Source organism: Miniopterus natalensis, chromosome 9 (genome assembly GCF_054644295.1).
Source record: "Miniopterus natalensis isolate mMinNat1 chromosome 9, mMinNat1.hap1, whole genome shotgun sequence".
Lineage (NCBI taxonomy): Eukaryota > Metazoa > Chordata > Mammalia > Chiroptera > Miniopteridae > Miniopterus > Miniopterus natalensis.
The window spans coordinates 50472826-50495973 of NC_142089.1; the positions used below are offsets into that span (position 1 = coordinate 50472826).

The 23148-nt window shown below is 38.2% G+C and overlaps 1 protein-coding gene across 1 annotated transcript in view; it reads left to right on the plus strand.

Annotated features, from left to right (window-relative positions):
• ADGRL2 (adhesion G protein-coupled receptor L2) overlaps positions 1 to 23148 on the plus strand; it is a 489292-nt gene that overhangs the window by 10339 nt on the left and 455805 nt on the right. Inside the window, exon 2 of the mRNA XM_016220628.2 lies at positions 15665 to 15732. The gene's annotated coding sequence lies outside the window, so the exon portion shown is untranslated. The remainder of the gene's footprint in view (positions 1 to 15664; positions 15733 to 23148) is intronic.

A 23148-nucleotide genomic window follows, 5' to 3' on the forward strand; every position in this document is an offset into this window, starting at 1 on the left:
ACCAGTTGCCAGATCTCTTATTTGTGTACCATATTGTACTGCCTGTTACGGCTACTCAGAAGTGTGGCAAGGGCAGATATTGGACCCAAGTTTAAAAACAAAGAAACAAATATCTGTGCAAAACTTGCATTAGATACACTGGACTCATTATCTATTTGGAGGGGGTGGGGGTGGGGTATCTAAATGTGCTCCCCATGCCTGGAAGTGATACTTTTCAGGAAAAATTTTTGGACCACTTATCCAGAACACAAGATGGCACAAAAATTTGGAATATACACTTTTGAAGCCCACTCTCTATACTTGTGAGCTATACATAATGCATTACAAAGATAGCTTTTGCTACAAAGACCCATTCTCTTTGGTAGTAAGGCCCGTCTGTGAACCTGACTTCCCAGTTTCCACTATTTTACAGGGAATAATTGTGAGAGACAATAGTTTATTGTGCTGTCACCTGGAGGCTACTGATGCTTTTTTTTTTTAATCCAATAGATCTTTACACTCTAATAGTAACTAAACATTCTCTTGTTGTTCTAAAACAACAACAACAAACCTGCACACACTGTTCAAGAGGTGAAAAGAGCCAGGAAGGCTAAGAACGCATGCTAATCTACATAATTCAGTAATTTGGGGAGGAACAAACGGGATGTAAGTACAGCTTCGCTCTGTTTAAGGAATATGTCTCATCCCCTAAATCAGTCATGGGCACGATTTCAGCCTACGTTCTGACCTGAGAAACATGACTCTCACCCGTGCTATTCAAAATCGGCTGCAGCAAAGAATGCATGCACCAGATGCCTGCCTCCTCCAGTTGTGCCCTCATCTGAACCACCAAGGACTCTTCAATCTCTTTCTTAAAACAATGATTTCCATACACCAAACAGTGCAGGGTCTGCATACATTTTTTTCTTGTTCACAATAAAATGAGAAAAATAAGGATTATAAAATTATACACATATATAAACAAAACAAATACGAACTGAATACCTCACAAGTACCAGGCAATGTTTTGGGTAGTGGGGGAAAAGAAGTGAACACATGATATTATTATCAGTGAAAGTGGGGGATCCCCTTTCCCACTGGGTGCTGGGGGTCAGGTCCTTACGGTATCAAGAGAAAAAAAATTTCTGAGGCTCTTGCAGGGGGATGAGTGATTTTTATTTGTGTGGAATTACATCCTTGGGTTTCCGCAGACCCATGTCCCTTAATCCAGTCCTGGAAGGTGTGCCGCTGGGGATTCAGCAGAGCTAAAAGCGAAGCCAGTGTCCAAAGTTTCTGTTCCATGGCAGTCGGTCTGGTTTAGCATTAGGCTTGTTGCAGTCCGTTAGTCCACACGGCTGTGGGCATGTGGGCAAATGCAAGGGAGCCAAGAGAGTGCAGCAAGAGTCCCAAGAGTCCCGAAAACACAAGAGCGCAAGAGCACCCACCAAGAGCATGAACTCCTTTGTTTAGGCAGTTAAATATCTTAAATAGGCCGGTGCTTGCATTGGCCACGCCTACTCTGGCCAATGACCTGTTCCAATGGGTGACTGACAGACAAGTACCTTCTGTATTTCACCCAGACCTTACTGGGCATGCGTCTATTCCCTTTTCTGGTGGCTTCCTGGGAGTGTTAAGCTACACAAATGGCATGCCCATGCTATTTGGCCTTCCCGTTGCTCTTTTCCAGTTATCCATAATCAGGGTAAATTACAACGGTATCGATATGAGGCCCATGACCTCATAAACTTTAATATTGACATAGAGGAGCTAGATAACATCTAACCAAGTTGTAACAAGTAGTTGAGGAAGAAATAAAACAAAGTACGGAACAGGGATGAGGTGCGGAAGGGAGGGTGTGTTGGCATGAGCCCTGGGGAGAGGGGCTTTAAACAGTGTGGTTAGGGACACCCTGTCTCTTGTGGTTACGTCTGAGTGGAGAGCTCTGCCAGTGTCCCAGGAAACAGAATTCCAGTCAGAGGAATGGCTGGTGCAAAGGTGACGAGGTGGGAAGGGGCTTGGTATGGTGCAGGATCTGGCTGTGTCTGGAGGCCTTGGTGGCACGTTGGTGTGAACGTCGCCAGCTCTCATTCTTGCTCAGGATGGCTGGTACTCTGAGATATGGCTTCCCTCCTGCCTCCCAGCCCCCAGGAATGTTAACATGTCCTTTCTTTTAAGAAATGATGTAAGAATGCAACGTTAGTTGTATTTTTGTAATAGCCTAACTTGGCAACATAAAACGTTGGCAACCTTATGTTGTTCTCTTCCCCCCCACACTAATTCATGAAATACAAAACTCTGTTAAGCGCTGGCTTAAGAAGACGTGTGCTGGAAGTGCCAAATCTCCCTTCGCCTCCTTGGAAAACTCCTTCCAAACCCACTCAGACGCTTTCGTTTTGTTTTACCAACTCTGGCACTTAATTCTTATTTTCCAGGTTTGTTCTAAAAGAAAAAGAAACGCCGTGCTCCCCAAGTTCACATTTTACATGTTTGGCTTATTTTATCTTGTTTTAACTTGAAAAAGTGGTGGTAAAATATATCCCTGATTCTTTCATAAAACAGCATGTCCGCAGAGCAGGTTTGGGAAACAGGGCCCTCCCAAGATCTTTTACAGTCTGACATCAAAATTAAATTGGGATGTTGAGAGCATCTGGGCCGGTCCCTCTTCTCTGTCTACCCCCCAGGATTTCCAAGGGATATCGTGTTTGTTTTGTGTTTGTGTTTGGGGGTTAAGGTGGGGAATCTGGAGCTGCTTTTTTTTTAATCTTTAGGAGAAAAAGAGAAAACCAGATATTTTCAAGGGAATTGACTAGTAGTGGCCAGTCTAACAAAGAAACCCCACTAAGCCTAACCACAACCTGACAGAATGAAAAGTGATTCCAGAGCTGCCACTCACCACAAATCCCCATGAAACATGCCAGGAAACCAGCTGAAAGCAGCAGAGGCTGCTGTGCAGCAAGGGCCACAAATGTGGCCCCCGGAGAAATCTTCGGGTCCCATTCAAATTCAAAGTTGTAGCATGGGGGAGGGGTGGAAACTGGAGACCGAATTAGCAGCCCTGTGATCACTTCCAGGGTTACGATGGAACTGCTTTAAAATGCAAAACCGCATTCCACTGTAAACACAGAGGCAAACTGGAAGCTGAGAGGAAATAGGATTTCATTTGGTGATTTTCAATTTTAGGATTTAAATGCGGACGGGAAGAACCTCGCTATTGATTTTTCCAGGACTGAGATCGCCTGTTCTTTTTTTTCTTTTTCTTTTTTTTTTTGGTAGGATAGTATTACTTCTTTGGGCTTCAATGCTAACAAGGCAAACTTCCCACAGAATCTGACAGAAAGGATGAATACCTTGCCCTGCTAATGGTTAATTTGTAGTGGCATGTGTATTTCTTGAATGTTCATGAAGTTTTCTAATTCATCAACACACAATTGGGCTTTTTTTCTCCCTTTCCACAGAATGAAATGCCAAGAGGGCAAGAGGTTCGGGGTGTTGTATTATCCCTCAACCAATGTATTTACTACCCAAAAGTTATTGCTAACTTTTGTCTACCTAGGGAACAAAATCATTCTTCAGCAAATAATTTAATACTGACCACCCTTTAAAATGTTTATTACCATTGAACGTGTCACCGATTGCATCAAGCCACAGAGATGCTAATCTGGCTCGTGCATTTGAAACTCCCCCGGGAAAAATATATTTAGGCTGACTGCTGAGTGAACATGACTGTTAGGATTATGGAGACCATGCACAATGGAGAAAAGCAGCATCGCTTTTCTGAGTGGAAAGTAAACAGTCGGGCGATTGTCAGTTTACACGTGGGGACATCAGCCCTACTGCTGGGGAGCTGCATGTGAAAACCAAGATCAGCGCGCAGTCCTAATGTTTTCTTCTTGGAGTTGGATGTTGTCAAGGATTCAGATGAGCCACCCCAGTGAGTACGCAGGAAACAAAACAAGATATTCTTGTTTAAGGACTGCTTTCTGTAATTATGTTGATTTTCATATGCAACACTTGAACTTTTAAAAACTCAAGGATGCATAAGAAGTACTCCAGAGGAGAATAAATGATTGGGATTTTGCCTTAAGTGAAATGTTATCATGTGCGTTCTTAACAAAATTAACGTGTTTGTACTTGTGAGTGGGTCTGTGAATTAAGTATACTTAGACCTTGCCTGTGTGGCTCTCCCACCGCGCCTCCCTACCTCCATTTTCAAGCAGGGGGTCAAGTTGTCTTTGGAACATCCTATTTCCTGCTTGGAAAAGGCACTGGATTGTATAATAGTCTGACAGGAAAGTTTCAGGAGTACCGGGAGTTTCCCCTGGAAGGCTCCAGGATGGGAGTAGGGGTGGGGGGGTTGCAGCTTCCACAGACTTCTTTCCTTTGAGCTATCGTGAGCTGTTCTAGTGTGTGTACACAAAGTCTTCAGGAATAGAAACACAGCTAAAGTAAACTGTAAACACCCTAAGGACAAATGTCTTTGGAATCATCCCGTGGGCTTGATTGGCCCCTTGCACTTTCATCTGTCCTTCTTTGCTAAGAAAGGAACATCTGCCTCAGCGGCTCCTTAGTTAATGCTACAGACATCCGGTCACTCCTTTCCCATCCGAATGTCAGTTCTGGGTATTAGACGAGAGACGTAGCATATTTGTATGCTGAGAAATGTGATTTGGTGACAATTATTGGCCCTTTAATTTAACAAAATTACTTTATCGTCCTTTCCTTTCATCCAAATGCCATGCAATTTCCTATTTCACTTGAATAATTCTCATAATTTTACAACACAATGAAAAGATTATAGATTAGCACAGGTCAATCTCCTCCATATACTTCTTATTTTTCTTAAGATTCCAATCCACATAAGGTCACAGACAACACAATACTTTCAGGCCAAGGACACGACAAGGTTCCTTCACAAAAGTACCCCGTCTAGGCAATCATATTCCAATGGCAGTGTGCCCTGCGTTTTAACTGCTGTGATTCAGTGGAGAAAATGAAACGTAAAATAGTCGGCAACTGCCAAGTTTAGTCAGAGGCGCCCTGGGAATGCTGATCTCACTCTGGGGTAAGGTTATGTAGGGTAGAATTCAAAATCGTGCTTGGGGTCAGTCTCCCAGGGTTTGACTCTAGATTCTACCATTTGGTGAGCAAATTACTTAACCCTTCTTTCCCTTGGTTTTCTCATCTATAAAAGAAAGATTATAATTGTTCCAATTACTCATTGCTGCATAACAAAACACCCCAAAGCTTAGTGGTTTAAAACAACTATTTATTATTCTTTCTCTTTCCTATGGATTAAGTAGTGTATGGGAGGGGAAAAATGTATACTATCCTTCTAGGTTCTTTTGGCTGATCTAGTAATTAAATTGACATAAGACAGATTAACAGGAGAAAAACAAATTATGGATGTACAGAAGCCTCACAAAGACATAGGAGGTTCCCTCAGTCTGGTAGTTGAAGTTTATATGCCATCCTGAGTTAAGAAGGGGTTAGGGATCTGGAGTTCCAAAAGGAACACAATTCTCGGGAAGAGAGGAAGAACAGATGTTTGTCATGCCAACCAGAGACCATGGAATACAGAAAGAACTTTCAACAAACAGGCCCTGCCAGGCTCCCCACAGCTTCCAACACCTAGCCCATAATTTTTATAGTTATCTCCGCTGACCAGTCCCTCTATTTAAATTTATTTAGGCAATTAAGAGAGAGATAAATGTTTTTCTTGAGTTAGCTGGGTCTTGATTGACTTTAGCTCAAAGTAGTCCACATGCCAAAGTGATATGTTTTGGGGCAGCTCATTCTGAATCCCTTCACTAGGCAAAATTGGGTGGTTCTCACTTAGAGTTTGTCAGTCTGGTACAGTCAGATAGCTGCAGGAATTGAAATCATTTGAAGGCATGAGGGGGCTGGCCATCTAACATGGTTCATGCTCAGGCAGGTTAATTGTACACTGGGAGCTCTCTTGGGGCACAGTTTATACCTGACCTTTTTGTGTGGCTTGGGCTTTCTCACAGCATGGAAGCCTTAGCCTGACTTCTTACATGGCAGCTCAGGGCTTCAAAAGAACAAGACAGAAGTCACCAGTCAACTTAAAGGCTAGGCTCAGGCCCATTCTATTCATCAAGCAAGGCACTAAAGCCAACTCAGATTCAGACGGTGAGGAATTAAACTCTACCTCTCAGTCTTGAGGAGTGGTTAATAATTTGCCACCATCTTCAATCTACCACAAATACAATGTTTACCACATAAAGTTTTGTGAGGATAAGTGAATTAATCTGTATAAGGTACTTAGACCAGTATCTGGCAATAGTAATATATTTTCAATAAAAGTTATTGTAGTATTTTCTATGTCCTTATCCTATTTTATTTTTCTTCATTGTACTTATCATTATTTGACCTTACTTTTTAATTATGTTTGCATATCTGTATGTATACATCTCCCTCCCATCCAAATATAAACTTCACAACTACAGGGGCTTCATGTTTTTCCAGGGCCTAGAAAAATGTCTGCTATATAATGAGAGTGCCATAAATATTTGTTGAATTAATGAGTGAATAAGTAAACGAACCCCTATTGAATATAGAAATAGCAGGAAGAAACATTTTGGGTTTGGGTTGTGTAAAATGGGAATATGATTGGGGTGAGGGGAGGATTATGAGCAGAGAGGTTGACATTCTGATTTATTTAAATGTATTAAAAATTAGGAACAATATCATCTCTCATCTGGACAGTTTTTAACTAAAACTGTTCTAGGAAGCGTAAAATAGATGAACAAGAATTACTTTGCCTCCAGAAGAGCTGACCACAGTTGGGGTCATAAAAAAAAAACTGCATTTTGCCACTCGCAGGCCTTAGCATCAGACTGGTCTGGCTCTCAGTCCTTGCTCTGACTCCACTGTTTGCTTGGTTCTTGACATGAAAATTTTTAACATCTTTTAGTTGTAAAATCTGTAAGATCAGACAAGGCATACATACCTCATGAGATTCCTGTGAGCATTAAATACAACTGAAAAGGATTTCAACAAAAGTACTGGACAAGCCCTGGCCAGTGTGGATCAGTTTGTTGGGTGTCATCCAGTGCACCAAAGGGTTGCTGGTTCTTTCCAGGTCAGGTCATATGCCCAGGTTGTGGGCCTAATCCCTCGGGCTGGGGGAGGGGCATTCGGAAGGCAACAGATTGATATTTTGCTCTCCCATCAATGTTTCTCTCTCTCCCTCTCCCCTTCTCTCTCTTTAGAAAAATCTGAAAAATCATTAAAGAAAACAAAAATAATAACTGGACAATTAATAAAAATGTACCAATCCCCCCAAATATTAATGATAAGGAAACTTTATTGATATGAATATATTAGACTTATACTTTATGTTAGAATAGATGGGTTTTCAATTTTTATTGTTTAAAACTCCTCTCATGTTTGCAAATACAGTAAAAAATATTAAAATAATATTAAGTTCACTTTTTTATTAAGTAAACATTCAAGATATGAGTATATTGATTCATGAGTTGACCTTCCTACTCCACCAGTATTTGACACAGAAACTGAAACAGAATATGGACAATCATGTTAAAAATAAATGTTTAAATTTATGAAGAGAAATTATGACATCAAAGGAAGTAAACATCATATCCAAAGAATAGCTTCCCGGAATTCAAGGGGGATTTCCCAGTGCCAACCCCATTAGTGAGGATGTCCAAAAGTAAATTACTTAATCAACAGATGGCAATTGTTGAGATTTCAACAAATTCAAAACGCTCAGAACTTTGGGGAATGTTTAAAGGGAAACTGCTTCTTATTTTTTAGAGCTTAGTATTTCAAAATAAATTTATTGACCAAGATGGAACTGAAAAAGCTAATGATTTATTTCCTCAAAACAAATATTTATGGAATAGAACCCCAATCGCACTCCTATTTTCCACAACCAGAAATTGTGTCTGTTTTCTTTTTTGACAAAGTTACCAAATATTTTTTCATTGAAAGACTGCTCTAGAACATGTGGAAGATGCAAGCTAGAAAAAAGAGATGATGCAATAGAGAATCCTATGTCTGTAAAAGAAAATATTCAGCACTAACATGGGAAAATTGCTGGCAGCTAGACAATACTGCACGTGTTCTTTTCTCCAAGCAACACAACACCAGAACTGGCACATGGCAGACACAGCTTAGGCCTCCAAAGTGAAGGTGAATGTACTTGCAGAAGTCACAGGATAGCATGGTGAAAAGTAATTGATTTGGTTTTGTTTTGGCCAGTAGGACCCACAAACACAGCACTCATTAACAGGTTTGATACAACAGCGTCAACATTAAAATTGCATATATTCAATGTACTAGGCAAATGCAGGGTGGAGCAAAAGTAGGTTTACGGTTGTTCATATGGAAAATAATACAATAATGAATATATGATAATACAAGAATAAACTGTGTTTTGTGTACTCACAACTGTAAACCTACTTTTGCCCCACCCTGTAATAAGTGGTTAGTAAATATTAGTTTTCTTTCCTTTTTTCTTTTGAATTATTTTCTCTCCCTTTTTTGTCTATTACTATAGTGTCTGAGCTCTATCACTAACAGTGTGATGGGATCACCTTATGGTTCTTTATTCTCAGGTAAACAAACCTAGCCTGGTTAAACGTTAACCAATGGGAGATGATTGGCTCTGTCAAGGAGCAGAATGGGAAAAGCAGAGGTCAGATTAAATAAATATAAATTAAATTCATCTCAGCATTTCCATCGTTCCATATTTAGCTTCTCCTTGGTCCATATATTACAAAAATCAGTATGCCTAAGCTTATCTCTCTGTGAATCCCACTTAACATGAAAGGAGAAAACCCTTATTATTCCTTATCAGGATCTACTGGATCAAATCATACTAGGCTTTATATAAGCAGATATTGCCATTCCTGCCACTGCTATATTTACTATACAGATATACTAACACAATAATTTGGTGTATTTTTTTTCTCCTTCCAGACCTTACCCCTTCAAGAGAATGTTTATAATTCTACTCCTCAAAATAGTCTATTCAAATGTAAAGAATTCCCCACAACAAGCATTTATAAACACTCACATGTTACCTCCATATTTGTAGTAATGATAACTAATGCCCCATAGTTTGGGTTTTAATTTGTTCAATTCATCAATTCAAGACAAAAGCCCTTTAGGGGAAATTCAATGTCCAGTCTATTATTTAACTTCATGAACAAAAATACCATGTTCACTCACTTAAAAAGATTCATTGCAAGAGTTAAGAACAGATGAAATGGGTGTCTACAGTCCCCTGCAATCACAAATGTACAAACAAGAGAACTAATTTTTCTCTACTGTTTCTACAAAAAAAAAACCCAACAGTAGGCAAACAGCAACTGGTTTAGTCTCATACATTTACATATCCTAAGTAGTGTCAGTATTCAGGCAGAGTAGATTAACAGGCCTTGTGTTATCTTCTAAGGGGAAGAAAGGAAAAGATATCCAAAGTCTGGTTAATTGGAGGAGGTGGGGAGATGAAGTTGCTTCCATTAAGTTCTTTTGGAACAGTCACAAGATCCACAAAATCTGTTTTTAGCTCAGTCATTCATCCTGTTGAATGTGTGATGTGTTTTCAATTTAATGATAATTGCCCTTTCTATTTCTTTGATAATTGCCCTCTCTATTATCATTTCTGGGGATTCAAATTCTAAATCAAGACAGCCAGAAAAATATTATGATTGTCCTTTCTGAGGCCACAGCAACTCAAGTAACACTGCCAAAGTCTGAGAGCTTAAGCTATTTTCATTTGCATGTTTCTGAACATTTTATTTGAGGACCCAATGGTTTCCCTAAGAGGAGGTTGCACAACAATAATAGAAATGAATGATGAGAATGCGGGTCTAGATCCAATTCAAGAGTTACAAGTTTGTATTTGAAATCAGAAACTTGCTCCTCTGTCTAAAAGCAATAGTGAGAAGTCAGCCAGAAATGTTTGCTCTCAGTCACTTGGTTTCCCACGGAGGATATTTCACAGCCCTGCCCCCCAGGAGCCCCTTTCTCTGCTCTGGTCCTGTTTGTGGGGAAAACAAAACAAACAAAAAGCACACGTGCATTATTCCCACTGAATATACTTTGATGCTCCACATAATGAGATAAGTGCAAAGACATACCTGAGCTTTTATTTAAGATTCCTGGGACCATCTCCTCAAACTAAGACAGGAAAATAAAAATGTGCCCCCAGGAAATGGTTCTTTGAGGTGGTAACCCTGGTGAGCTGGGGCCAGCTTATACCTACTCAAAAGATTCTGTTATTAAATTGTCACCAGTTTAGCAAGCTGTTTGTTTCCCCAGAGAGTCACTAGTAAAAATTAATTGTATAAATTGTGAATACATTATAATAAAAACAGAAGTAATAAATACATAGAACTCATCACTTTCTAATGATTGATGTACATTGAATCATTTTCTATGTTCCTGAGGATATTTTCACCTGTTGTATTTGAATATTAAAAATTCCACAAAATGGTGTGACACAGAGCATCTCTTCCCAACTCTATATTTGATAACTTCATATTAGTACCTAGAAATCAGCAATGGTATTTACATCACTGATATCAGAAAATGCTTACAGTCATTGCTTTTTCCTCAGAGAGCTGGTTATTACACGTTTTGCAGCCCAGCCCTGCGCCATAATATAGTTTTGTGAGAGAAAGGACCTTGGAGCTGGGGTGACCTGGGTTTTCTTTTGGCTCAGTGAATTAGTAGCTGTATGATCGTGGACAGTTTCCTTAAACTTTCTGAGCCTTAACTTTGTCACTCTCTACTTAATCCCTTCCATATCTTCCCATTACTCTTAGGTCTTTAGGATAAAGTCCAAAATCCTTAGGGTCTTTTTCCTCTTATATTTGTCCCAGATTTCTGTACTCTTTGAATCTTGCAGGTTCCTCCTGCCTAACGAGGGCCCCCAAATCCATAGTGTCTTTCTTTCCCTCCCCATCCTGCTAACTCCTACCCATGATTTAGGTCTCCCAGCAAATGTCCCCTTCTGAAGGCAGACTTCCCTTAGAGCAACCCCTTAAATAATCATTAGGGCCCTTAATATAGTGTCTCATAGAATCCTGAGCTTGCCTTCACAGCACTTGCAAAAGTGTAACAAAATGATTTTATAAGTGGCCATTTGCTTCATTTCGAAACCCACTCTTTCACCTGTTTCTCATGCATGTTGCTATCACTTTCAAGTTCAGCCTCATGCCCTTGAATGTCTACTTTGCTAACTTATCTACTTCATTTAATCTGTAGGATTTCTGTTTTAACAAGAGCAAGCCTCTTTTCAAAACCACTCGCTCTGCGCAAGACATACTGCAGCACTGTGGTTAAGGACAGAGGCTCCAAGCCTGACTTTTCTACGTCTGAATCCTGACTCTACGGCTTTTATGAGCTGTATGGGCCCAGCAGTCTCTCTCTGTGCCTCCATTTCTTAATTGATAAAGTAGGGCTAATAACAAAATCTCCTTCCTGAAAAAGATGAGTGAATTTTTAAATAACAGAAATATGAAGGCTGTGAAGTTTTCCCAAAACTTATCAAAATAAATTTTTCTCTTTTAGTTGTAAAAGATAACATAAGATGATACTGGAATGTGCCTCTATTTTACTTAAATTCATTTCATTTCATTTTTCTCTAGATGGGTATACTTCTTTAAACAGCCTTCTTTTCATTCTTGAGCTTTTGCTCATGTTGTATGATGTGCTCTTTCCACAGCATATACTAATAATTATACTTCCTTCTTTTTCATCATTGTAATAATGAAAATGTTACTTTTTTATTACTTGGAACTTATTTTTTCTTGGACATCATAGATTTTCACCCCTGAATTACAGTTTAAAGAATATTCTTTCTCCAAAAGGCACATGAAAGATGCTCAACATCACTAATCATCAGGAAAATGCAAGTCAAAATTACAATGAGATATTACCTCACACCTATCAGAATGGCTATTGTCAAAAAGACAAAAAGTGCCTGGTCGGGCATGGCTCAGTGGTTGAGCATCGACTAGGATCCAGGAGATCACTGTTCGATTCCCTGTCAGGGCTCATGCCTGGGTTGTGGGCTCCATTCCCAGTCGGGGGCCTGCAGGAGGCAGCTGATCAATGATTCTTTCATCATTGATGTTTCTGTCTCTCTCTCTCTCCCTCTCCCTTCCTCTCTCTGAAATCAATATTAAAAAAAAAAAAAAAAGACAAAAAGTAATGTGTTGGCAAGAATGTGGAGAAAATGCAACACTTGTACACTATTAGTAAACTGCTGCAGCCCCTATGGAAAACAGTATAGAAGTTTCTCAAAAAATTAAAACTAGATCTATCACACAACCCAGTAATTTATTTATCTGAAGAAAATGAAAATCTCATTCAAAAGACTTATGTACCCCTATGTTCATTGCAGCATTATTTACCATAATCAAGATATGAAAGCAACCTATGTACCCATCTATAGATGAATATAATATTAGTCATAAAAAAAAGAATAAAATTTTACCATTTGTGAAAACATGGATCAACAGGGAGAGTATTATGCTTAGTGAAAAAAGTCAGACAGAGAAAGACAAATACCATGTGATTTCACTTATGTGCAGAATCTAAAAAACAAAACAAAAACAAAAAGTAACAATCAAAATCATAGATACAGAGAACAAACTAGTGTTTGCCAGAGGGACAGGGTTGGAGGGATGAGTAAAATGGGTGAAGGAGATTAAAGGGTACAAACTTCCAGTTATAAAATAAATAAATCACAGAGATGTAATGAAAAGCATGAAGACTACAGTCAATAGTACAGTAATAATTTTATATGGTGACAGAGGTTACCATATAACTAGACATGGTGAATACTTCATAATATCTATAAGTAGAAACTCACTATGTTATACACATGAAATGAAAAATTGTTAGTCAGTTATACTTCAGTAAGAAATACTCCTTCTTAATTGAGTTTTTGAGCCCTGAGTTTGCTTTTTTTAAAATACTGTTGCTACCACTACATGAGAAATAATAGTTATTCAAACATCTGACTTGTTTATTAAAATGCAATTGTTCAGAACTTGGAAATGTTTCCTAAGAAACTGACTTCAAAATTTGAAGAAATTATACACAGAGCAACTCTTTTCAAAATAGCTTTTATTCAACAACGTAAATAAAGGTAGTATTCAAAGGAGACTAGTAAGCCAAATTCTGACAAGACATTTCAAACTACAGCAAAAAATAACATCTTTTGTACATTTGACTACACTTGGTTAACGCTGCGCTTGTTAGGTTTACTCACAAAATTAATACAATAGTCCTCCCTTATTGGCAGTTTCACATTCTGAAGTTTGTTATCTACTGTAAGTAGTGGCCCCAAAATATTAAATGGAAAATTCCAGAGATGAACAACTCATAACTTTTAAATTAAGTGCTGTTCTGAGTAGTGTGATGAGAAGACAAGACTCTAAGTGCTACTTTATTCTTTTAGTATTTTCAACCATTGTATATTATGCCCATTTGTAGTTATACTTAACCAAGGGCAGTGTGAAGCCGAGAGGTGAGTCTATCTAGAAAATTTTTATTTGTTACTCATCCAGCTATGCTAGATCCTCACCATAAAACACAGAGCTAGGGAGAAAAATTCAGTATTGGATTTGCCTTGACCATCCAAACACTGTCATTGTGATGCCACGTCACATGGTGGATGGGTGAATGTCTATTCCTCATCTGCCATTGTAAGGTCGAGCTTTGCAGTCTCACTCAGCAGTCTGATATTAGCCTTTGTATTCATGAAGTACTTTTTTATCCTACTTCATTTCATGCCAAACTTACAGTATGTTGAAAAACTAAAAATTGCTGGTCTCCAAAATCTTAGTCTTGCTCTCTCACTAGTCATGTACACATGTAAAAACATAAAGGAGCGGTATTCTTCACCATATACTTCAATCAAGAATATTAAAATGATATTTACCAACCCCTTTAAATTCAAGAAACAGCTAACAACTCAATCTAAGCCTCCAAAAGGTACAAATGTTTCCAAATTGTCATCTTGGAATTTGACTGTTTACAAATTTACTAAATAATATTTTTTAATAACCATCATATTTTTTAGGTCAGCTCTTTTGATAAACTTCATGTCCTTTTTTACTAGAGACAGTGTATGATTTTCCCTTGCAGGTACAAGACTCGCTTGATGGAAAATCTGTCCATCTACTTACTACTTAAGTTGGAATGAGTTTTAAGTATTCAGAACTTACATGCTATACTTTGACTTAGAGACTAAAATGAGCAGAAGAGAGAGCAGTTAGTGAACAAGTCGAGAGTTAGCTCCGTGGTCCCACTCCTTTGAGAAATTTTCAGTATCTGTTACATTTCCCCATTCCTCTCCTAAATTAGCATTTTACTGCTTACAGAATGTTTTTGACTGAAATAGGAATGTTCAACATAGAAAGTTATTCCTTGGTAATCAAATAAATGGTAACCGCTTGAATAGTCTTAACCAATAAATAATAAGTATGCATACTACCAAAAATAAGCAAGGTAAATTAAATGTGCTACTTTTATTTAAAGAGAAATGAATATCTCTATGCTACAAAGGTGGGATGATCGGAGTCCTCTCATCACACACCTGATGCCTGGTTAAGTGTAATATCAGAGATGAGAGAAAAAGTTGAGAGACCCACTTATGGCTGGAGTTTGCAGAAAGTGAGAGAAGTAGATAATAGCATCTGAGGAAAAAGATCCTATTACCATTATAAAAAAACAGTAAAGTTTCTTCCTGTCTACCAGTGGTGAGCACCTGCTCACTTTGCCTTAGAAAATATATAATTTTTCTTTTGAACTTTTAATCGTTGGCAACTGATACTAAACTAAGACAGGTAAACCATTTTTTCATTAATGCTTTTGGGAAAGAAAAGTTGACAACTGAAAAAGAGTGGTTCTCAAAGACCATTAATGCAAACAAAATGTTTGTAATAATCTGTGCATATTTAATATATGGCCACTTCAGATCTGAGACAGACAATTGCCTGAGAAGAAAGAAAATCCTCTCAGCCATTTTTACATTTGAAACGTCTCAGGAGTTCACATTAATATTAACTTTACCAACTGCTCATACTCTGGTATATTCATCGAAGAGAAAACCGTGCCCCCTCCCTTCTGCCCTGGTAAAGACTTGCTTCTTGATTTGCCCTCACATCTGCGTTTCCCCGAGGAGCAGATGCTCAGCTTCTGAGGGTCAGAGTCTGGCCTTTCCCCTCCTATCACTAGAGCAGAAAGAAAGGGGGGTCCAAAGCCCTGGTGGCAGCTTTCCAATGGCTGGCCTGTACTTTTACATTGAAAGTAAGCAGGTGGCATCAATGGGCTATCTAATGACTAACAAGATAAGAGTGCAATTGATCTTTTTATTAACCCCTTTCCCCAGGAGCAGCCTGCTCCTCCCTCCCGGGTTCAGTTACATTGTTCAGTTCCAGGAATCATTGCAGACCCTTTCACTTTCTGTGGGAGCTGATACTCAAAGCACAGGGCTGCAAACACTGATATTCCGACTCATCTAAATTCTCCTCGCTCACCCTCCAAACTGGGAAATGCCTTTATAATTTGCATCTGACTCAAAGCAATATTTAACACACATGTGAATGTATGTTCAATCCTCCTGATGTTCTTTCCATGCTGACTTCAAACTGTGGGTTTGTCTGTCTCCCTTCTCTAGGTCGCAGACCACTTACTCTAAACATCACAACCAATTCTGAAGAGCATGGAGCCTACATAGATCCTAAGGTAAATGATTAATTCCAAAATAAGGTGGAATGGGTTCAGTTATAGTGTGAATTCCAGCATTGTGCGATGTGTTGTCCTTTATCTATTGGAGATTGTCTAAGTTATGCCACCGGGTAATCTTTCAGCAGAGGGTAGAATCATGGTTCTGGGTAGTGCAGAAGGAAGAGTAGGCTGCATCTGCGGGTTCCCACTTTTCAGCATCAGGTTACCTGTCGTGTACTGCGCGAGGCTGCCTGCCTGCCTAGAGTTCTCACAGAAGTATGCTCGTGATCTTAGGAGGCTCCTACCCTGAGGTAGGTCAGGACATCGCAAATCACAGTGTCACGTGGAAAGCAATTAGGTCTGTCGTTTTCGTACATGAAGCCTGAAATGATTAGGATGTATTTCTTTGTAGATGTAGGAAGAGGTACAAAACATCCCAAGGAGGCTACTGGTACTGCAGGTGGTGTCAGATGAGAGAGTATGGGCTGAGGGATTTATAGAGAGGGGCCTCATAGTATTTCTATTTCTCTGAATCATGGTCTTCGTTTGCTTTTTTGCTTGTTAAATAATTGTATATTCCCGAAGCTACGGATTCTACATTAAGGTGGACTGATATCATATCTTTAATCTCACCTACAGCAAAATGATTAATAACCTAGGTTCAGAGCCAATCCAAATTCAAATTGTGGTTCCGCTCTTTACTATCTGTGATGCTATGGGCTTCAATGTTCTCATCTAAAAGTGGGAGAACTAACAGTACCCACTTCCAAGAGCTGTGGCATAGTAGAAACAAATGAGTAGATGTAAAGCACTTAAAATATTGCCTGGCACCTAGTACACCCTACATTCACTGATTAACTAAAGCGCGTCTATTCCACCTCCTCACATTGTTTCAGTTTTCCGATTCTTCTTTAGTCCAGGAACGCTGTGATTGTGGGAATTACTAAGGGAACCAAACTCCCAATTCCCTTTTAGCAGTCTCCCTCCTAAAGGAGTTGTATTATACCTTTCATGTAAATGCCAGGAAGGAAAATAATTGGCATCCCCTTTCCCTTTGAATGGACCCCTGGCTAGCCCTAGGTGGTGTGACGGGTAAGGTGACCTGAAAGCAGGGAGCCTGCCAGCTTGGAGCACAGTGTAGCAGGAGAAGCAATTAGAAGGCTCCTTGCCATTTCAGAAACATGCAAACATCAATTGGCATAGAGTTTCAGGAAGCAGCATAAAAAGGAACCTACAAAACAAAAAGCCTTTCAAGGGGATGGAGGCACCGTGCTTCCAAATCACAAACGGATGATTATGATTACCATTAGAATTTAATAAGCCTGCATATGGGGAGAGAATGACTTCATCTCTCCAGTAGGTTTTGCCAATACTCCATGTTTCCACTCAAATCCGTCCACAGTTCTGAAGCAACACCATGGTGCTTGGTGGTCAGAGCAAGTCATTGGATTTCCCCCTCCCCCATTAGCTAAAATCTATTTCTCAAATCCATCCCCCAGCTTCCTGTCAAGACTGAAGGCAGCAGATCAGAGAAAATAAAGTAACAGTAGTGTAGGGTTTACAGAATCCTGCAACACCTGGGTTCAATCCAAAAGTTGTCTGATTTGGTTTTCTCATCTCCAAAATGTAATTTGTCACTATTCTATTTCCCAAGTTAATTTTTAAGATAAAAAGTATGTGAAAGTAATCTTTAACACGTGTAGGGGTATGGTTTGTTTAACTTAGTTTAGATATTTGTTGCCAATGCTATCACTGATTATGACTACATTTTTATTTTAATAACCCAGATGCAGAAAATGATATTATAAGGTTTAAACAAGTCATCTGCTAAGCCATTTAAAGACATTAATTTAAATAAGAAGACCTCAACTGAAATTAGAATACTTTTTAAATTAACCATAATTATTATAATGTTCAATCAACAGTGATACTTAGTGTTAAAAACATTTAAAGAGGCAAATTTGGCAAAGTAAGAAAAAATATGTATCTTCTAAAGAATAGGTATTAATAATAGGTTTTTATTGGAAGAGAAAATTATTCATAAAAATAATATATACCATTTCTTGTATTAATTCTTACCCAAATATTAGTGTGAATATTCTTTCACTTTTCTATTTTCAAAATATAATCCAGTTAATGTATCATATCTTAATTAATACAATCTTGAATGATAATTACACCAATAGTATTGTCTTAATAAATATAATATTGAGCCCTATGCCACTATAATATTGAAAGCAAAACAAGTAATATCTATGGTAGAAAGGATAATGTTACCTATTAAGACAATGTTTTAGTTAGTACTTCAGAAATTTAAAATTGTTTCATGTTAAAATAGTTCGGCACAACTTTTCTAGGGTTTTTATGCTATAAATAAACTTTGATTGCTATGGTAATGTAAGAAACATGAATGAATACTGTCTATTCCTGTAGCAGGAAAAGTGTCACTGTTATAAATACATGACTGGGATAGCATTTTGGGGTTCTAGTCCCAAAGCTACATCTCAACTTTCTGAGTGATCTTGAGCAATTAGCATCCATCTGAAGAAATAAAGGACCCTCAAAAATGAAAGATGATTTCTTAGGAAAAGCTTCCAGCCACAGATTCTAACATGCACCAAATTCACATTCTGCCGTCAATCTTTCCTGACACCTGTCTGCCCTCTCCTCTCGCCCCACTGATCCCATCATTTCAAGAATGAAAGGATTCATTTAAAATGGATCCTCTTTATTGTCAAACTTGAAACTTTAAAATTACAAAAAAGTGCAAACTAAAAGCCATTTAGCCCTGACTGGTGTTACTCCGTGGTTAGAGCATCGTTCTGTGCACTGAAGTGTTGCGGGTTTGATTCTGGGTCAGGGCACATGCCCAGGTTGTGGGTTCGATCCCCAGTCTGGGCATGTGTGCAAGGCAACCAATCAATGTTTCTTTCTCTCTCTCTCCCTTCTTCTCTTTCTAGAGTCAATGAAAAATATATTCTCAAGTGAAGATTAAAAAAAAAAAATGCATTTAATTAATTTTATTGTGGGTCTATAACATGTCCCAAACTGCTCCACAACAAAGCAGTATATAAAGAATATAAAGTGTGGTCCCTGCTCTCTGCAGTTTATAGAGGTAAAATCAACATATAGAAAATAAATATTTACATCAGTGACAATATATGTATGTGCTCATCTCAATATTATAAACTATGAATTTTGTAGAAGTTCTAATGGAAGAGGTGTTTTAATAATGAATAGAGCTTGAGATATATAAAACTTCTCTGGGATAAATAACCAGTTGTCCTATATTTATATTATCTGGGTTCTACACAATTTGCTGTTTGACCAATGAAAGCAAAGCAAGGGAGCAGTTGAAAGGGCTGGCATTTCACCTTGAAAGCTAAGTAAATCCCAGCAAGCATGTCTTTCACTCTTCTGTGCCCAATGGAAGTGCAAATAGCTATCCCACCAAAATCCTAAACTCAACTGGAGTATGAGGCTCTCCTCTCAGACTGCAATTGTGAAGATCTCAGGACGTGACTGTAGTTAAGACCCAAATGTTGGATTTAGATATAAAGCTCACTGACTAGCCCCATGTATCTGAAATAGAAACCTAAAGTCTCAGAGGCTCATCAAGCATAAGCATTCTTTCCCTGAGGACTCAGCCTCTGTATCTCTCTTGCTGGCCCATCAGCCTTCTTTGGGTTTCTGATCAGCCCCAAATTAAACCACTTGAGGAAGAGAAAACTGGTACCATTGACCTTGACAGAGAAAGATTTGAGAATGTAGGTGAGTCAGTCCTTTTTATATCTAGTTCTATGAATTAACCATTTCCCATCTGAGGAAAAAAATGAGATCATTCTCATATTAATAATCGAAAACTTGACTCACACAAAGAAAACTCACATTAGATATTGTTCTTGAAACTCTAAGTTTCATTGTGTTGACAAACTGTGAGAATGCTAATGACAATAACAATTGTGGCTACCATTTATTAAGAGTTTATTGTGTACCTGGCATTCTGTTATATACTTTAATGTATGTATCACTCATTTAATCTTTACAAAATTTATATTAGGAAGAAGGTATTGTCCCTAGTTTAAAGATAAATAAATGAAGCTCAAAATTTTAATATAATCAAAATTAACAAGTAGCAAGTAGCAGAGTCAGGATTTGAACCTATGTTTTTCTAAAGCTAAAGACCATGTTCTTTCTATTATGCATACTACCTTTCAGACAGTGCTGCCTCCACTGTCTAATGATGCTTTTCTTATATACTCAGGTATACCAGAAAGATGACTGAGTTGACAGTTTTATTGCATGTATGTACATTAACATCAACCAATACTTATTATTTAGTCCCATGTAGTCAGTGAATGTTTTGCAAGCAGATGGGCTACAGATTCAGAAAAATCAATGAATATTTGACTAAGTAAGTGAATTATGAAGAGTAAAAGCATTATATGTGCTTTTTCTTGGAAGTAAAGGGAAAGCTATAGTGTTAGTAAAACAGACCCAGTGCTAATGACTTAGAGCCCCACTAAAGTAGAAATCAATCTGACGCCAAGGTTTTGTTCATTCCATAAACTTATTTCCCAGTGGAGTTGCTTAATTTTGACATTCAAAATACAGAATCCTGTCATGGCTCTTTACTTTTAGATTCAAGGCCAGTTTACTTTCTAATCTCTTATTTATTATTCACTTTCATATAAGGTTCACTTTGCCTTGTTTTCACATTCTTTATGTTCTTACACAGTCTGCAACAGACTGTTTTCACTGTCTGGAAGATGTTACATTGATCTTACCTTTCTTCCTTGTGTCTATCAAATCTTCACTCTATTCAACTTCCAGAATCTGTAGTTCTGATTTTGCCCTAAGCTTTTCCAATTAATTAAATATAAAACATTGTAATCCTTCTATGAAAATCATCTTTCCTCTCTAGCCAAAGGCATTACCAGTGGTAAAATGTATTCATTTTGTACATAACAAAAGTTTCAACTGTTAGATTGTACTTTTTATTGATTTTTTTTTTTCTGGTTAGAGTAGAAATGCTATTGTAGAAAATTTATAAATATCAAAACAAACAAGAAAATAAAAGCCATTATTTATGCCAACACCTTAATAAAAGCAGTGTTAACACTTTGCTGTATTTCTTTCCAGTCTTTTTTTTTTTTTTTTAACACATGTAGTTTGTGTTTTAACTTAAACTTTTCCTGCCTTAATGTATTTTTATTTTGCTTTGTTTTTCCTAAAAGTAGGCCCTCTAAGATTTAGATTCACCCAGTTTTCTGGATTCATAAGAGCCAAGTAGCCAATAGGAGGGTTGACCAGTCACAGGCTTAGGGGAGCATTGACTCACAGAAGTCTAGAAGTATTCCTATTTCTGGGCTTGTTTACAAAGACATAACTCCGATGTGGTATGTGGGCAACTCCTGGGTAATTCTCCATCGTGTGTTAATTTCCTGTAAATTAAAACCACTCTGTTTTATTTTAAAGAAGCTAGAAAAAATATTAATATTAGATTATATAAAACATGGCATTATAAAATAATGCATTTCTCTTCTTGGTTTCTAAGTTAAATTATAGATCTACAAAATGATTTTATGTTCATGCAATGTAAATGCCCTCTGTGGGTTTCTCTCCTCTGTTCGTGGACCCATCTTAACTGCATGGAAGAGGAAATTTTCTTGTTGGACTTGCACCTTTTAGATGTCTAGCCTTTTTATCCCCTCAGGTCATTTTATCAAGAACTTATCCGTTTTTATCTGGTGAACATACATTGTCTGAAAACTTAACCTTCTCCATGTGACTAACCTGAGCAATTTAGGGGTTCAAGTTTTTATCATTTGGTCTATTAGGAAGGACTTTGCTCTTTGATAATTGCTAAGCATCTCCTTTCTTCCACCTATTAAACAGTGTTTGCTTATTTCACCCAGGTTTAGACATTTATCCAGTTTAGTTTTGTTTGCTAATCAAGCTTTTAAAGATGCTAACCAACTTTTCACACAGAAAAAGTATTAAAATGTAACCTCATAGGAGAAACAGCTTCACAGGCTACTGAACACCTTTCTCACAATTCCCCTGAGACCAAGTGTGTCCTTAGCACCCAACACCCAGCACATCATCACTAGCTATTTGTAAATGAATACATAATACTCTTCAAGGCATCAAAACCCATCCCCAAGCAAACAAGACAACCGACTTCTGAGGGCTAAAGATTTTCATAGCTTCGAAGAAATGCAAAAACCTTTCTTTCACAAAAATTTATTTCTTTAAATGCTACCTATGAGCCCCTTGCCTATGAGAATTGCATTTCTTACACCTTTTTTTCCTCACACACCACCTAAAAGAGATATCAGAGACTATCCACATTAAACCCTGAGTCTAGAACTATTGGAAAGTATATCCATGCATTTGTAGTGCAGATTTTACAGACAAAGATAAAGGAGCTGAAGTATGAGCACCATGGAGGCTGGGCCTGAGAACTGAAGAGCTGTGAGTACTGAGGTCCCCAGGTAATGGAGTTCAAGAGGACAATCGTGAGGTGTCAGGACAATCAAGACACTGCAACATTTTAAACTGCAGACATTCTGCATCAGGGCAGATACGGGCTGCAAGAGGTCTGTGTTTTATTGAAGTCTAAACTAATTCCCCTTGTTTTATGCTACTGAATGGTTCATTTGCTTTGGGAGCCTCAGGGGGTAAAGCAGAGGGAAACAAATTAAGTCAAAACTGCAAAGATTTGTTAAAACTACACAAGGTGTGTCTAGCTCTCTTATTGTTATATGATACGTTGGGAGGGGAAAAAAATCTGTGGGAATTGCACCCTGACTTACTCCTTAACAACTCACAGCTGATTAAGTCAACCTTTGAAACATGCAATGAGAACACAGAGAAAACATAACTTAATATGCAATAGCATAAACCAGTCATTGTTTCATTTTCTGGAAACTGTGTTGGCACCAGGGTGAGAAGAAGATGAAAAAACTCCAAGAATAACAGACTTCTCTGTAAATCAGTTAAGTTTACTGATTAATGAAGAGCCAGACTTTGATGTTAAGAGCTTGATTCGCGGTGATCATGAGCATGTCCCTCCATCAAGGCTGCCACTTAAGAGTTCCAAGGAGGGACTCATGGACGTGCTTCGAGAAAGAAGAAAATAGAGGCATTTATGATTCTGCACCACCCAATATACACAAAAACACACCCCACCTAATCCCTGTCTATAAAACTTTATTTATGTAGTTGTAAATTGGGAAATCTCAGGCATGAAACTGTCTGTTAAAGATACAATGGTTTAGTGGACTGATGATTGTGGCAGGCCTGCTGATTTTTTTTGCTTTGTTCTGGCAACAAATGATGCCAAATCATAGGGAATCCATATCTCTAAAACCAAAGAATAGCTTCCCAGTCATTTGTGGCATCATTAGCAACATCGTGACGTCCCTTTCA